General features: G+C 45.1%; 1 long non-coding RNA gene across 2 annotated transcripts; it reads left to right on the forward strand.

The window, feature by feature from the left end:
• Window positions 1-2,747: 2,747 nt before the first annotated feature.
• Window positions 2,748-11,337, forward strand: LOC142033848 (uncharacterized). 2 transcript variants are annotated; one of them, XR_012651360.1, is made up of 3 exons: window positions 2,748-5,795; window positions 7,611-8,145; window positions 8,372-11,336. It is a non-coding gene; the product is annotated as an uncharacterized LOC142033848 (long non-coding RNA). The 2 variants fall into 2 exon arrangements; XR_012651361.1 differs by lacking the exon at window positions 2,748-5,795 and adding an exon at window positions 7,447-7,475 and having other exon boundaries at window positions 8,372-11,337.
• Window positions 11,338-11,425: the final 88 nt, after the last annotated feature.

An 11,425-nucleotide genomic window follows, 5' to 3' on the forward strand; every position in this document is an offset into this window, starting at 1 on the left:
CGCCCTATCTCTGACAAACCCGTGGGAGTGGCAAAGAGAAGGATGGTATCCCAAAATACTTGTGCTTACAGGAAAGAATTAGCTCCCTTTTCCACATAATTTCAGGATGGAGGAACAGGTCTGCATGCATGTAGCAGTACCCCCTTTGTAAAGTACCTTCTTGTGGTTTTGAGGCTTCCGAAAATGGACAGTAAATAAATATCAACAAAAGGTCTGCATTTCCAGAAGTCGTTTCTGTAGAAATGAGCCCTGCCACAAGGAAGCCTGGAGTCCTCTTGCCTCTGGGAGGAGCTGGCAGGAGTGTGCTGTGGTCCTGCCCTTGTCCTGAGCACAAGGGAGCTCTCCTCTTGTCTCCCCTGGCAGCGCAGGACTGCCGGGATCATGGCCGGGTCTTCCTGCAGCTTCAAGAGGCTGTCCTTTTACGTTCACTTTATCAAAAGCCTTAGTGCATTTCAGGGATAAGTTGTCCTAACCAATGGAAGGAAGGTCCATGTCCCCCCCCTCCCCATTTTCCTTATCAAACTTCACTTGTACTCCTCCTCCCTGGAGGAGCAACTGCTCTGAATAAGCCAGGGACAGAGAGAGGCTCAGTGTTAACTGTTTTGTTCTCAGGAAGCGCAGCGATGGCCAGCCGGCCCGAAGGCTTGACGTGCACTTTGGAGCTTGATTCCATACTAGTGGGACGATGCCTTCTTCTGACTTTGTCTTGAAACAAAGCTGTTTTTAGGATCACCAGCTGAGGAGGAGGAAGGCAGGCAGTAAGCTTTATTGAACCTGAAAACCGCTGTGGGAGTCTGTAAGAATGATAGCAAAGTCTGAGGGGGAAGCATAAGGTGAAGCAGGGACACGGGTACCCCTGGTACTTCATTTCGCATACACCCATCTCCCTCCCTGCTGCCAGGCCAGGTTCCTGTCGGAGAGCCGCTTGCTCATGGCTTGCCAGCCCCGGGGCAACTGCCTGCCACAACCTGCAAGGCAGGGTGTGCGGCTGCCCCGCTCCTGCATCCAGCTTGGTGCAGCCCATGGGTGCACCAGGTCCTGTCCTCGCCTGCTCTTTGGGCACTCTACTGCCCAGAGAGTGATAATCTGTTGTCCTGCTCCTAGGAAAGCTCGTGCAAGGGTGCCGGGTGAGCAAAGTTGGTAAGAAGACACCCAGCGAAGGCAGATGAACTACTGGCATTTGCTTCTTTACAGTTGGGAAAAGGCAGCACGTGCTCTGCTACCATGCAAAGACAGTTGTGCGAGAACTGCTCCTGCTCCCCCAGGCTTCGGAGGAAATGAGATCACAGGCAGTTTGTGTTACGGGCATGTGGGGGGCTATTTGGGGGCTCTCATTTCAAAAGCGATCAGTGGAAGCCTCAGGACTAAGCTACATAGCAAGAAGCTGTGTTTTGTTTCAGGTCATGGAGAAGACTGTTTAAATAATAGGAAATTTTTGAAAAGCCATCGTATTTCAACCTTGAGCTAGGTCAGAGGCCTGCAAAGGGTTAGGAAAGATGCTCATCATTTTGACTTGGGCCTGTTCAGGCCTTTAAAAAAAAACAAAACAAAACCAAAAACCAAAAACCAAACAAAAAAATAATAAATAAAAAAAACCAAACCAAAACATAACAGTGGAGGAAATAGCATTTGCCGTTAGGAAACAAAACCATGAATCCAAGGAAAAACAGAGGTGGTGGTTGAGTCCCAGGAGGAGAGGAGGCAGCTATGGTGGCAAAACAGAATCATTTCCATGCAATATTTATTTAGAAGAAATAATACATGTGTTGAAATTCTCAAATGTTCTATTTTTAAGATGCCATTTATCTAATAGTTGAAAACCCTACTTACATGGAGATAGAGATCTCTTCTGTAACTGAAAGTCAAAGTCTGACTGCAATGTCATTGTTTTTGGTTTTGTCCTCTCCCCTCCCTCTTGGTTCCCATTATAAATCTGTACATCTTAAACTTATTTTAGGGATGTATGTCCCTTTTGTAAATAACTTTTTCTGCCCTGTGTGTGATGGAGTTTCCAAGATGGTTGATTCATTCATATGGGGAAATAAACAATAAATGAAGTAGCCTATTTGTTATGAGTTGTTGCAAGAGTCCTCATGTTCTCAGCTTCTTGTAGAGAAATTGTAATTTGCCTTTTCTCTCTGAATGGTCTTAGTGTTTCCCTTCTGAATGAGGTTTAAGCATGAATTTCTGTACAAGAAGCCTCTGTTTCAATTGCTCCCCTGTTTATTGCCCCTTGCCCTTTCCTGTAGGAACAAGAATGTGTGCAAATCTAGATGCTCAGAGTGGCAGGAGGGTCACGACTCAAGAAATCTACCTCCTATCCTCCTGAAACAGATTCAAGGAAGACTGTGCTGGGGTCAGCCGCTGACAGCCAGCAAAGCCTGGCTCTAAGCGCTTGCTGACAGGAAAATCCCATGGATTGGTTTCATGCAGGTGAACAAGTTAAATAAGAAAACAAGGAGACAAGGCACAAAAATAGTAGTTGAAGCGTACTGCTCCATGTTTGCCACAAAGGTGCTGCAGGACTCAGTGCTGGGAGGAGAGTCTGCTCAGGTCTAGTTCACGGATACATTTCTAAAGTGCTGCAAGGAGGAATTCCCTTGGGTAATCCTGCAGGATTTCATGCCCCGTGGTAGCTCTGCTTCTCATTGGTTGTGCAAGGTGATCTCTTTGCAATGGCCTTACACTTCTTGTTTGGGGCTTTTCCCACTTTTTGTTTTATGTCGGGCAATGTAACTGTTCTTGGAAGAATGATTTTTGCATCTCTCTATGCACTATTGTGATATAATTTGTGTGTATAATTCAGGTCCTTTCTGCAACAGGCATTGCACCTAAGTTGTTTGCTAATAATGGATGTGGTTTTCTAATGTAGTATGTAAATTGTAGACGACACTGAAACCTGTTTTAATACCCGCTAGATATGTTGCTGTTACAGATGTTGTACATAGGAATGTACACTTTTTGGGGGTCAATGCACTTTTTCACTGCATGCTTAAAATCCCAATGGCAAAATTGGTATTGAAGTAAGAATAAAAGGAAAAAACATCTAGTTAGTCATAAAAAAAGAAATGTGAAACATCCCCAGATGAGCATCTGGTGGGATTTTTAGCTACAGACTAGACAGGAGGAGCTTGGTGGTGCGTTTGCTCAGGCGAGGTGGGACTGGGACTCAGTTCATTGCCATCAATTAGTCTTCCAAGTGGCATGAAACCAGCTTGGCCCCAGGCTGGTTGCAAGATGCACAGAGGGTAAGAAGAGCATAGGAAGATAGCTTGTGGTTGTGGCCATACACATGTGGATTAAGCGTCTGTGACTTTTGTTCTGGTTTCAGTGGGGTGCGAGGCGTAGTTGGACATGAGCTGTCCTGTCTGCTGGTCAGGGTGGAGCTGCTTTTCCTGGGTTATTCGGATCCTCTGTCCCTCCATTTCCTTCCCCCTCCCACCCCAAAAGGCATGTTTCCCAGACTCCTTGCTTGGGGCAAAAGCAAGGAGGATTAGTTTTGGAGGTGGAGTGGAGATGGGGAGTGGAAGGGAGGGATGCAGAGGAAGGAGGTGCAACATGTCAGCAGGGGAGGTCATCCACAAGCCAGGGAGGGAGAAGCGGGAGAAGGAGGCCACAGGGCTGCAGCAGGCGTTGACCACCCCACTCAGATTTCTGCCTGGGGCAGCGGCCCACCCTGGGCTAAAACTGCCAAAAATATTTTGGGGTTGTTTTCCAATAATACTGTGGTGTTGTTTATTTATTTATTGAGCCTTTATTGACCAAACCTAATTTTGCAACCACATTTAATTTATTCTGAGATTTGTTATACATTATAGATTAGCTTGCTTTCTCTCTTTGGCTTGGCTTACCCTTTCCAGAGACAAATGTTATTTTTGGCAAAACAGCTGCATTAAAGTTGATTACAGTTTCTCAGCCCTATGCTGCTCTCCAAACACTAAAATAGCCCGTTGACAGCCTATGCTTGCTTTATATTAATTGCGCTTTTAGTAACCCCTGTCACTACCTGAAACCGACAGTGTTCCTGGGCCACCATCAGCATTTCTGATTGTGTTTCCTTAAACTTTATGTTCCTGAAATGAGGACTTGTGCATGTTGCAATGACAGCATGCGATCACTGCTGGTTTGCGATGTGTTTTGTCAAGCTACAGGGTTCCTGAAATTCCTGCTGCGTTTTTCTCCTCTCCTACTCAGTATTGCTGAGTTTAAGGTTTTCTTTGGGTCCAGTGTTTCATATCATAGCAAAATGGCAATGTTGTCCACTTCTGTTGAGCCAGCAAAACTGCATTCCAACCAATAGCTTTTTTCTGTTCACTTTCAGTATTTGAAGGCACGTACCAGCCCGTATGTGGTCTGTGGCAGCTGAAAGGTATTTCTGAAAGTTGCTCCACCTTGTGCAACTTTTTGCTTGTTACACATGAGGTGCAGCAGGCTCTGAACTTGCTCATGAACTCTCCTTGCTGTTCAGAGAAGAGCTAGTTAGGATTTGGTGTCAGGCTTTTGCTTTGTCTTGTTTTTCCAGGGGTCCCTGGGGAATGGGGTTGAGCAAGATGCAATCTGGAAAGGAGGGCAGGAGCTGAAGGTTTCATGGGTGGTATTTTCTTTGAGACGTGAATGCGTACGGTAGTGCTGTGGGTGCCAGTAGGGCTCGTGTCATCAGGTCTCCAGGCAGCACGTGAATTGTGGCGCACTGGTCAAACCACTGCCTGTCTGTTCAGCTGCCAGCCACTCTGTCCTTGCATTTCTAGGTTATTTCTGTGGGATTTCTATTTCAACTATTATCATACAGGGTTGGCTTTTTCTCTTTTTTTCACCCTGCTTTACTCATCATTTTCAAGCGTAAATAAAATCTGCAATTCTCAGTGAAAACGTCCTTAAAAATTAACTGTCAGGTTTCTTGAACACAGAACATTGGTCTTAAATCTGTTAAATGGTCCTCGTCCTGTGGGGAGTGACACGCTAGTCCTCCCCACTCACAGCAGCTCTTCATGTGCTGGGACACAGGAGTGGCCTGGGCATGGGAGAGGTGCAAAGTGTTAGAGCCCCATGGAGAAATGAGGATGCCAAACCTCTTGCAAAATGGAGTCTCCAGTGGGAAAAGATGTGCAAATAAGTGAGAGGAGGAGACTGATGTGTTTGACTTCAGCACTGAATCAGCACTCTAAGGCTTCTGTGAATTAGAAGTAGCTGCCTTTTATAGTCCTTGAAAAAGACAAAAACCAGATCTGTGATACAGCTTAAAAAAAAAAAAAAAAAGTAAAAAAAGAAAGAAAACCTCTCCAAAGAAATTGTGCCACAGATCTTTTGTTTGTTTGTCTTCTGTACTGAGGATGAATTGCTGCACGTGTGTGTGTATATATATATATATATATAAAAAAAAATTAAAATATGAATTTTGACTTGCTTGTCTTCAAGTTCTTCAGATGAAAGGGATGTTGGTCAAAATTGTAAAGATGAAATGAAAAACAAGCTGCCTGGGGAGGGGCAATTTCTTGTTTTCCTGATCTGAAGCTGAGATGTCTCACCCTCCCCCGTGCTTTGCTCACACAAAGTTGCACAAGCACAGCCGCTGGGTGCAGCTTTGCTCAGAGGTGAGGGTTGATGTGGCTGTGCAATGTGTGATTGGTATGTGGTTGAATTTCTTGAAATATTCAACAGCACGAACTTGCCACTGTCTTCACCTCATTGCCACCTTTTGAGGGAATATATCAAAATGGTGTGTTTCAAGTTTTTTAACCTTGAAGTTTGAAATTCAGGCGTCCATCCTGACGACACCCTGATGCAGGGATTCATTTGTAAGTACTACTTCAGCAAAATATTCAAGCATGTTTCCAAATCCCATTTATTTTGCCTGAGACTGGGGCATGTTCTACTGGGCCAAGTGTCCTCCGGAGCTCTGGATACCTGGTACGTATGTATTTTCCTTTTTTTCCTTTCTCCTAATGACTGCATGCATAGTGGTCCAACGCTGCCTCTGTCTTCTGGTTGATAACATGAAAAAGAGAACAGAATTACTCTTCTGTTTTACCTGTTCATTTTGTCTGGCAGCTTTGACCTTCTTTCAGTGAGGAAAACTTTAATTAAGGGTGGTAACTAACCTTCTGCTAAAAACCAGTCATCAGTGGGCATGACTCAGCACCACACGCATGCAGAGGGATGAATCTCAGCCTGACCCCAAGAGTTGGACATAGCAGCAACCCAGCTAAGGACTCCAGCAGGGCTGTGCTGTGTGTTTCTGTGGCCACGGTCTTTACAGACCAAGGCAAGTGTATGCCCATACCAGCTTTCCTTTTTTCCTCTTGGACAGGCTCCACTGGAGGGAGTTTTGGCAAGCCTTGGAGTGGTGTTGGTGCCAGGTGAAATGGGCTTCATCTGAAAGCTGAAGTGCGTGTGTGTGCAGACGTTGCAAGCAGGAAAAGAGTGTGTGGAGCAGAGGAGCTGGTCCTCGGGAGGGAGTATGGAGTTGTAGATCTTTGATGGTAATTAGGTAGGATGGATTATTACAGTTAGCTGACCTAGGGGTGCTCCAGCAACCCATGTTGGGTAGGGAGTGATAAAAAGCAAGGAAACCAGCTGGGGGAAGCAGAGCCAGGTGTGAGGAGCTGGGAAAGGAAAAGGTAAGAGAGAGAGAGAGGCATGGTGGTCTCTTGGAGGTAAAAGGAAGACCTTGGGAACCAAACAGCAGTAGTGAGAGCAGCTGGGATGTCCACTGAGGACGGGAAGAAAGAAGGGCTGTTTGGCTCTGCTTTTCTATTCCTGTCCTTTCTGTCCTGCATTGACCAAGATTTTGGCTGGGGAGCTGGTAGCTGCTCATACAAAAGAAAAGTGAGAAGCGGGAGGAGACAGTTGCCATGTGGCGTAACGCGCGGTGACAACGTGACACCTAAATGCGATCATATTGGCAGCTGTAACGTGCCATTTGTTTCATCTGGCAGCCGTTCACTTGGAGGTCTGACTAGGACTGTGTCAGTACAGTGCATGGATTTGCAATTACTTTCTCCCAGCAGCCTGTGCTGAGTTAGGTGTGCTGACTTGCACTGTCCAATTTTTTTTTCTTTCTTGGAAAATGTGTGTAGGGGAAGATAATTTGCTTATGGTTCTTGGCCCAAGTTAAGTCTTACCCATCGAACAAATGAAGACACAAAAATGTTTCTCGTTGGCTATGTAACCAGAGCCAAGCCTCGCCACCACTCCCAGAACAGCTATAGCTGCATAGTTGCCTGCTTGGAGTATTAATTTTCAGGACCATTTATTTAATGAGCATCAGAGAAATTCTCCTGTGGGGCACTGCCAGGTAGCAGGGGCGCTTTAGAAGCCAGGCAGGCAGCCATAGCCATGCATGTGTTCTCTTCATCACAGCCCAGTGCACATGTCTTACTATCTCTGTCCGGATGCTGGCTGCCGCACCATCTAACGTAGGTTGTGTGTACTCATTAAAAGATCAAGTTACCGTTTCAGTGGAAAACTTGCGGCAGGTATGTATTTGCATGGGCTTTTTGCTTGTATTGATGGAACACAACAACGCCTGCAGACCAGACAAGTCAGATGGCAGAAATTACATAGTTCCCTGTTGACTTTTTTTTTTTTTTTTTTTTTTTGTGCTGGAACAGCTTTAAAATGAAACTGTCTGGAATCCAAGGAATTGCGTTGAAATGCTGCAAAGTGACAGAAACACCAACCATGCTGACAGCCAGGAAAGAATTACAAATACAAGTTTCATCTCCTGGCTAGGAGTGCTTTTGCTTTGCTGCCAGTTCCAGTTGAGAGAACATGCAAAGGTTTAGAAAACAAACACAGATGTGATAAAAGCAGCCAGCAAAAAAAATTAAGTGGAGCATCTGGAATAAAGTACTTGGGTTTGCAAAACTGTGCACTGCAGCGATGCTGAAAATAGTTCTAAAAGCAGTTTCAGCCTAAAAAGCTCTATTTAACTGTGGGACTAATCTGGAGTTATGGACTTTCCAGGCATTTGTTCTAATTAAGCTTGGACAGGTTAATTGGCTGAATTTTTATCGCCTGATGACAACTTGTTTGTAAAATGAATCTCAGTGTCATTTTGTGTTGGAGCTGTGGTCCCATCATACAAGATCATACTGAGCATCCTGCAGCTGTCTTGGCAGACAGAGCGGACACACGGAAAACGAGGTAAATGCAACCACTTCTGTTACTCATTGTGGTTCAGGGCAGTTACGTTGGGCTGGAGCTGTTGGGAAGCTGCGTAATCAGTGTTGCATTCTGAGCACTCAACTTTATCTTTAACAAACCTTTATTTAGTCAGGAGTTTCCCTGAGTCAGCGAGGCCTGCCCCCCATTCCTCAGTGTTTGCTGTTTGTAAATGCTTTTGCCTGTTGACTTGAATTTTCTCATGCAGCTCGTTTCCAACACTTAGAAGAGATGGAACCACTCCGGAGTGAAAATGTTGTTGCAAGTGGAGGTAAGACACAGAACTGAAGTCATGCAGTCAGGACGTAGGAAGGAAGCCTGATTTTAGTTAAGTTCACAGAAAAGTTCAGAGCAGCAAAGCAATCTTGTAAAATTTCCTGGGGCTTTGATAATCTTATTGCTGCTGGTCTGCATCTCTCTTGCTAGCACTTGAATGCAGTCGGATTGAGCATAAAGAGGCTGTTCAGCCTGAGTGTTGGTTTCGGAATGCCAGTCATGCTTTTATTTAATTACCTTTCCACTGCTCTAAATAAAGAAGTGTCTTTCCAGATCACAAGCAAGAGCATTTCCTTGATTTTGATGAATCAATTGCTTCTGACATGTTCAGTCTGCCCTACATGAGTGCATGCTACATGGGTTAAGAACTCTGACACTGGAATAACTGCTCCCAGATCCCACCCCACCTGAAGGAAGATCCTGGAGACAGACACAGGATCCCTCCAGTGCCTGGCTGGGGTCATTGTTACCTCCTGCTTCCATGCAGCAGCCCGAGGCCGTTGGTTGATTACCTGTTGGTTATGTGGCATAAATAGAAGTGTATGCAAAGCCCTCTGCGAAGGCTTGGTTATTTGCTGGGCTGCATCCCCCTCTACAGGCAGACATTTCAGTGAAATAATTTTCTCTCAGCTGGTATTCAGCAGGAGGAAAGTCTGTAGTCTTTCTGATGGGAGTAAGAATGCATGCATATATTTTGTTTACGTTTTAAAATATGCAAGTAGCATGTGCATCACCTTCTGAAGTCTCCTGTCCGCATCTGAATATTTCAGCAGAATGTCTAAGCCAAACAGTTTTGCTGCAAGCATGGCTCTATTAGGAATGAGATGCCTTTGGGGAAGAGCAATATTAAAAAGTATTCAAAGCTGTGAAAGTATAACCAAATTCTCACAATCCACTTTGAACGTAAATAATAAGATACGAATTTAAGATTTTATTGAAAGGACGTATTTTACAAAATTGAAATAAACAGTAATACATGCAAGATCCTTGCATCATCATGGTGTTACGGCATGTCCTGAAAAAAATACCATCAGAAATTACTATTTTAATGTAGTGATAAGAAATCTAACTTAAAGGGAAATCTTTGTCTTCGTATTGATCTTCCATAAATAAAAGTGCCGAGATGAAAACTTCCTGAAGACAAACATGGCTGTGGAAGGCACAGCAGATGATGCGCTGCCCTTGGCAGCGGTATGGTTTGGGAAGAATTGCTCCAAGTCCTGAGGTGAGGAGCAGCGTCATGCTTGAGGGCTGCTGTGGGGCAGCAGGAGAGCTGAGATGGGGAGGCAGCGTGTCCCAGCACCTGGGGCGGCAGCAGGGTGGACAGGCAGCAGGGTGGCTGGTCAGCACTGGCTGCACACACAGGACTGGAGATGCACGGCCAAGGGGGCTGGTCAAGAGTGGTCCAGAATCTGGTCCTGCTCTTCCAGGAAGCCCGTGACATGGTTAAAATCAGCAGGCCGGGAACTTTGATGTAACTGTAACCACACGCGAGTCTTCCAAAATTATTTTTTCTTTGTGTTTAAAGGAGGTACTAATAGACACCTTCGGGTTTATGATTTTTATGGGTGAGGTCAAGGATACAGGAAAAACATCATTAACAGAAGCAGTAACAATTCCACATTTGGGATGAGACGTGCATCATGTTTAGATGCAATGATTTCATGAGCCTGAATGTTTAAAGACTTTGCTATTGCAAATCCCGAGTTTACTTTTAAATTAGAAGAGGCAGTGGGAGTGAGGGCCTGCTGCCACTGGGGGGCTGCCTCCCCACGGGGAACCAGGGCAGGCTGCTCTGTTTCCCCAGCCTGGGGGAGGTTACTTTGTTACCATTATCCTGTCGCCAGTACTGGGAGAAGAAAAACGAGTTTGCTGGCGTTAAATCACAACAGCTTTATATGCAGGTAAGTCATTACGGTTTGTTGCCACAGTAATCCTATACTTTTTTTTTTTTAATATACTTTGACATCATTATCACATTTCCAGCAAGTGTTCCTAAAAACAGTTCTGCACAAAATATTTGTAGTTCTGGTGCCATCTAAGATTAATACTGTGGACACCACTATACTGGCAACAGGGTTGTTCCTTGTAAACCTTTTTGGCAGTTTTCCTGCCAGCCCTAAAAGATATGCCTCCAGAAGCCTGAGCACAAATGTTGGGGGGCAGGGTGCACAAACTGAAATACAACAGAAGTGTCTGTCTCACGATTGTCTTCAGCCCTAGTATAGTTTGACTTCCAGCTACAGGGTTGGCAGCAGAGCTCCTCCCACACTGTACAGAATCCCAGTGCATTTGCTGTACCCTTAACGTGCTGAACACACACGCCTCCCTTTGGTGCCTGGAAGGTGATTGCTGTCAGTGTGGTCCAGATGTGTGAGTTACAGGTTGTACCTGTGGGTGCTAGCACTTTCCCACCAAGAGGAGAAATGTATCAGCTGGCAAGCAGCACTGCCAGGCTACTTGGTTTCATGGTCAGTGTTACTTTGTGGAAAACTTGCCTTTTTTTTTTTCTTTTTTCATTTTTTTCCTTCTTAAGTTTTCTCGTTAGCTAGGACATCCATAGAAGAACCTGTCTGCTTCCAGAGAGGGAACCTGCACCTCTTCTTTCCACCCCTCCTAGCAAGATCAAGAGCCACAAGGGTGACCACATCCTCGCATGGGGACAAGGGCAGTAGCAGGGTGGTATGGCTCATGGCTCTAACGCAGGATTTTCCCTGCTGATAAAGGCTTCCTGTTGAGAATTACACTCTGCAGAAACCAAAAATACTCAAATGCTTCCCCACAGTAGCATGCTCCAGTCATACTATAAACAAGGTGCTTTGAAGTACAAATGTTTTATTGCAATGTTTCATTATTTACAGTACCATTCACTTTGACCCTGGGTGCTACCAAAGTGCAAGCCATTTGAAACAGAAAAGCTAAATTATGGTAACTCAACAGCAAAACATGACTATGCCTTATGCTCGTACTGTCCTGCCTCTCACCT

The sequence above is a fragment of the Buteo buteo genome, chromosome 1 (genome assembly GCF_964188355.1).
Source record: "Buteo buteo chromosome 1, bButBut1.hap1.1, whole genome shotgun sequence".
Lineage (NCBI taxonomy): Eukaryota > Metazoa > Chordata > Aves > Accipitriformes > Accipitridae > Buteo > Buteo buteo.